This window comes from Lycium ferocissimum, chromosome 12, assembly GCF_029784015.1.
Source record: "Lycium ferocissimum isolate CSIRO_LF1 chromosome 12, AGI_CSIRO_Lferr_CH_V1, whole genome shotgun sequence".
Classification (NCBI taxonomy): domain Eukaryota; kingdom Viridiplantae; phylum Streptophyta; class Magnoliopsida; order Solanales; family Solanaceae; genus Lycium; species Lycium ferocissimum.
The window spans coordinates 37,177,715-37,184,167 of record NC_081353.1 but is presented as its reverse complement, the minus strand read 5'-3'; the positions used below and the strand labels follow the sequence as shown (position 1 = coordinate 37,184,167).

The following is a 6,453-nucleotide window of genomic DNA, read 5'->3' as shown; positions in this document are numbered from 1 at the left end:
CTATAACCAAAAACTCTCTCTCTTTACAAGCATTATTTGGATATGTTTAATAATTTTTATGGAAAAAAGGTGCCGCGTCGTTCATTTTAATCAAATACCATTTTATCATAACTTCATTAGATGAACCATGATTTGAAGCAAATTTAATTATTGCAGATTCAGGATTGAAATAGCAGGAGAACAAAAATGGGAGCTGGTGGTAATATGTCTGCTCCAACAACTAAAAATGAACACTAGAAAGATCCTCTTCAAAGAGTGCCAATTTCAAAACCTCCTTTTACAATTGGTGATATCAAGAAGGCCATCCCTCCTCACTGCTTTCACCGATCTCTCGTTCGCTCATTCTCCTATCTTGTTCATGATCTCATACTTGTCTCCATCTTCTACTACATTGCCACCACTTACTTCCACGTCCTCCCATCCCCGTACCATTACATAGCATGGCCTATTTACTGGGTCGTTCAAGGTTGTGTTTGCACTGGAATATGGGTCATTGCCCATGAATGTGGCCATCAGGCCTTTAGTGATTACCAATGGATAAATGACACAGTCGGTTTTATTCTCCACTCTGCTCTTTTAACACCATACTTCTCATGGAAATATAGTCATCGTCGTCACCACGCCAACACTAATTCCCTTGAGCATGATGAAAACCATGTGCCCAAGCTTAAAGACAAACTAAGATGGTACAGCAAATTATGCTTGAATAATCCACTAGGACGGTTATTCATACTTGCCTTCACCCTTACTGCTGGCTTGCCTTTGTACTATGCCATCAATATGGCTGGTAGACCTTATGATCGCTTTGCAAGTCATTATGATCCATATAGCCCGATTTATAATAATCGTGAGAGGCTCTACAAATCTACCTCTCAGATGCTGGTGTGATTTCAACTATTTATGTATTGTATCGCGTTGCTCTAACACAAGGGCTAACTTGGCTTGTATGCATCTATGGGGTGCCCCTCCTAATTGTGAATGGCTTCATAGTGTTAATCACTTTATTACACCATACTCAGCCTTCATTGCCACATTATGATTCATCCGAGTGGGATTGGCTAAGAGGAGCTCTAGCTACGGTAGACAGAGACTGTGGCGTGCTAAATAATGTCTTCCACAATATTGCAGATACGCACGTACGTTGTGCATCATTTATTTTCGACTATGCCACATTATCATGCAATGGAGGCAACCGAAGCTGTCAAGCCATTACTAGGAGAATACTACCAATTTGATGAAACTCCATTTTACAAAGCAATATGGAGGGATTTTAAGGAGTGCATCTATGTGGATAAAGATGAAGGATCTCAAGACCAGGGTATTTTCTGGTATAAAAATAACTTCTAAACGTGGAATACTAATGACTACTTACCTAAAAAGGCCAGAATTGGTACATGTTCAGCCTGAGTCGTGGTAACTATTTTGGGATTGTGTGTTTTCATAATAATGTATTTGCATTGTTATAACTTTAAATTTACTGTAAATACCTTTTTAAGTAACTATGAAAATGTCTTTTTCATGTAACAGCCAATTTATTGTAAATACTCCCTCTGTTTAAATTTATGTGAATCTTTTCTACGTACGAGGGTCAAATTTTGTAACTTTAACCGTAAATTTTGACATAGATTCTTCGAGTTTGTAGAAATAAAATTTATATATTTAGAAGCTATATAAAAAGTACAATAAGTCTTGATAATTTATAATTCAAATAATTTAGAAAAAATGTAAGAAAAACGTGGTCAAACTACCACCTCGTAGACTCCCTAAATAATAATAGGTTCACATAAATTGAAACAGAGAAAGTACATGTTAAGAACCCCAACCACGTGGTACAAAATCTGGACAAATATAATTAAAAAAAAAAGTAAAAAGAAAACGGAAGTGAGTAAATAGGTATATGATAATTGATAGGCTAGTAGTGACTCATGAGGGATGATCAGTCTATGATAATTGATTTTTACATGCATATACATATGCACAAATAATTCCACTGGAATGTGTATAACAACATGGAGAAGTGAAGCAAAAATATAAAACTTTGAGTACGGGAGTCTAGTCCTTTAAAGTTTTAGGTTCTTATAAGTTAATAGAATGTATATATTCAATGATTTTTTCTAATACAAATGAAGACTTTGGACAAAAGTTATTGAGTTCGGCCAAATCCTTAATCGAAACGATAGCTCAACCCCAACAACATGCACATAACTTCATAATGTAACACTGTCAATCAAGTATATATATGATGCAAGCCCATGTATATGTTCGTCCCTACCTATCCAGTGAGTTCAAATATATGATTACTTTTTTCAATCGAACTCCCCAATGTCCATGAAAACCTTAATTTTATCTATGGATCAAGTCTATAAGTTTCCATTCCAAATTCCATGTTTTAAAGGTTAAACCCATATATTCACTCCATAGCACGATCGTCTCAACAATCAATAAGGACAACAACAACATCATAATAAATATTCTCACTGTCCCAATTTATGTGACTCTCTAATCCATTTTTAGTCAGTCTCAAAATTAAAAAATGATTCCTTTTTATAACCCGTTTGGCCATGAGAATTTTTCACTTTTTTCAGGATTTTTTTTCAATTTATTTGAAAATCAGCGTTTGGCCAATTAAACAATATTCACTTTTTTCACTTTCAGTACATTCAAACAATCAAATATTCTTTGCAAAAACTATAACCAAACACAACTCATCTTCAAACTCCAACTTCAAAATTCCAAATAAAGTGAAAAATATTTGGTTTTCATGGCCAAATGCCGACTATATTAAGTAACAATTCAACGTTAAACTTCCTATTTTACCCACCCTTAAGGAGATGATTTATAGCCACACAAATATCTATGACATATTTTATACCACAATTTTCAAAAGTCTTTCCTTTCAACTCAAATACTATTGTTGGTTTTTAACAAAGAAGCGTAGGAAATAACAGAGAAAAAATACTGAGAGGAAAATATACTGCAATGCAGTCAAAGGGAATTATATTATTTAGCTATGTTTAGCTCTGCATTTATAGGAAAAAATAATAAAAAGATAATCATAAACTAGCCTAAAATATCTCTGCAGAGTATATCTTTAACTAACCAACATAGCCTAAAATATCTCTGCAGAATATATTTCTAACTAATTACTAACAGTAAAACAAAGCTTATTCAAAAGCAGTAAAACAAAGTTACAAGTAGATACCAAAAGCAAATATTCTAACACTCCTCCTTGGTTTTGGAACTGCAAACTCTAGACTTGGCTGGAATTGACTTCGCGAACAAATCTGCCAATTCATCGTTGGTCTTGTAGTATTCTAGCATGTGTTCATCTTATGTTGGATTAAATGAGAAGTTTCACCCCTCATTTTAATTCGTAAAATCTCCTGCTTAGTGGTATCAAAGATTCGACAGTACTTGTCATCGAATAACAATTTAAATTTTTCACTAGTCGTCCAACACTTACCGTATTTTGATCAATATCGTGCACGTAAAGAACATCCGAAATTATTTTTGTACCTGAACCTGTCTTGATTGCCATAGTCCCTTTTCCTTTTGCAGGAATATAGTCACCATTCCCGATTCTGACTTTCTTGTTTTCCATTGACATAAACTTTTGTCATATGTCATGTGGTTTGTACAATCACTGTCAATCATCCAAAAATCAGATTTCTTGGTTGAAAAATATGTTGTCACAAACAAGTGGTCTTCTTCTTCTTCTTCTTCACTGGCGACTTGTGCATCTGCTTCATATTTTGGAGATTTTTGCAAATCATTGCTTCATGACCAAGTTGGTTGCAGATCTTGCACTGTGCATCTGGCCTCTTCCAACATTTAAATGGAGGATGAATTTTTTTGCCACAATGCTGGCAAGGTGGGTAATTTTTCTTTGAATTATCACCCTTGCTTTGAGTCTTGTGGTTGGCTATCAAGGCTCCTTCAGCCATACCATCTTGCCTCATAAGCCTCCTTTGCTCTTGTGCCTGCAATGTATTTAGCAACTTCATATCTTTCAGGCACCGTAATAAGAATTTTTTGAACAATTCTTGAATCTTTAAATTTAGTGCCAAGCAACCTGCCAGTCTGAGTACTCTTTAACGGACTCAGATTCCTTCATCTTTTGCAATTCGAATTCCCTTATTAAATTCAACACCTTCATGCCTCATATTCTTTCATCTCCTGTGTATTCTTCTTTCAGATAATCCCAAATTTCTTTTGCTGTTTTGAGAGCCATAACTCTTGTGAAAATTGTTGCAGACACACCAGCAAACAAAGTTCCTTTTGCCTTTGATTTTCTGATTTTCTTTTCCTTTTGACTTTTGATATGGGCCACGGTTGGATTATTTAGCATCGGAAGAACATCATAATCCTCTTCCATGTCCTCCCAATGTTCTAAAGCCTCATGCCCTATTTGGATTCAGCTCTTCTCCTTCCAATACTAAATTTTGCATCAGCTGCGTGCAGTGTAACATGGTCACATACAAGATCTAAGTGATGGATGCCAAATTTATTCAAGTCATTTTAGCACCCATAAAAATGATTTCCCAAATTTCAGCTTCATTGGGATAACTCTTTTGTTCGTGAATTGCCTGGTGATCCTAGAAGTGATAGTATCCCAAGACATGTTTGTTTAAAGATTTTGTATTTCTTGGTTATGCATATTAAAGATTTAATTTTTATTTGATTTAACGTAAAGGGTCCTTATTGTCAAAAAAAACTTAAAGGGTCCTCTTTTATTGGGCAAATTACTCTCTATATATGCCCATAATAGAAGAAGATATTAAGAAATGGTTGAGAAGTTAGGTTGATATAGAAACAAAGTTTAGAAGGAACTGAAACTGCTAATATTAGTAAAGACGAGGTTGCAGTTTCTTAAAGACGAGGCAACAACTTTAAGACGGGAAGCATTTGCAATCATATTCACATTTAAATCGTATGTTGTTGAATATCAAAAAAAACAAACTGCGTCAAACTAAACATTTGATATTATAGAAGAATTGTGTACGTTGAAGGTGTTCGAGTATTACTTTCTTTGCAATAATAATAAGCGTCATTTGTAAAGATTCACCATTCATCAGTTTGAGCCTACATTTTCCCCTTCTAATTTAACATAACTCATATGTATTCCAATATTACATATACCATTAATTTAGAACGTTTGTGCTGATTAGATGGAATACACGTGCAACTGCATTATCACATTACTAGCTGCATGTCGGAAAGTAGTGGATGGTGAACTCGGGCAAGAGCTCTGTTATAAAACGTATGTATCCAAATATAAATCTCTGCATTATCACATTACTAGCTTGGGACGCCTTCGGACATATCGATGCCTTGGTTAAAAATGCCGGCCTTAGAGATTCTAATATAATTGAACATACATTTCCAGCTTGCTTACATGTTGATTTCTTTTTATAAACTGTTGAGAAGTAGGAAAGGGGGTACGAAATTTGCTATAGGTCATAGGATTAAATGCTAGGCGTAATGTTGATTTCTTTTTATAAACTGTTGAGAAGTAGGAAAGGGGGTACGAAATTTGCTATAGGTCATAGGATTCAACCGAACACCCTTCGCCGAAAAATTATACCGTGTAAACATGTCAATTATTACGTATTACAAACATATATTACATATTGAACATCCTTAATATATAGATTATATGAATTTGAACACCCTTGACAAAATTCCTAGTTCCGCCACTGAGGTGTGTCACTCTACCCCCACAAAGGTAGGTACACCCACTAGGCCACCCTCCCCAGACCCCATTTGTGGGTCTACATTATGATGTGGCGGAGGTGGGTGATGGCAGCTTACTTATTAGCTAAGTTGCCTGGACTCGGGTGCGGATATCCGATACGGGGACGGATCTAAGTGTCGGATTTGGCAAAATTTTAATTTTAAGATTCGGGGGTGCATATCCAGGTAGGGATACGGGTGCCGGGATTCGGCTAAGAAAATTCAAAATTATAAAAAATAGATCACGTCTTCGTTCTTCCTTCAAAAGAGAAAAATAAAGCCATTCAAGGACTTGCAGCAACTCTCCATCTATATCGCTGCTACTGTTTACCATCCGAACTCAGAAACATGACCTTGAATTGTTGGCTTCTCTAAAACACGAAGCAGCAAAAATGAGACAAAAGTACTATTAATATTGAAGGCATATCATTTCCCTTATCTTAAATCCGTTTTATCTTTAATTTTGAGAAATCAAAATCTCAATTTTTCCCCCAAATTTGTTGATGGACTCCGGTCAAAATATCTGAAGTTGGTTGACTGTATCCCCGACGTATCCGCTCTTGCACCCGTATCCCCCGTATCGAGACGGGAACGGCACCAAAAACGGAGAGTCCGCGCAAATTAGCTTATTAGTGTTGCTTCCTACTTAAATACAATTCGTGGCTTAGACAGGAGATTGCGTTAGAAGAAGTTTTGAAGAATAAGAATCTAAATAAAACC

At 35.7% G+C, this 6,453-nt stretch overlaps 1 pseudogene; it reads left to right on the top strand.

The window, feature by feature from the left end:
- On the top strand, positions 1 to 1,696 carry LOC132039929 (delta(12)-fatty-acid desaturase FAD2-like; annotated as a pseudogene).
- Positions 1,697 to 6,453: the final 4,757 nt, after the last annotated feature.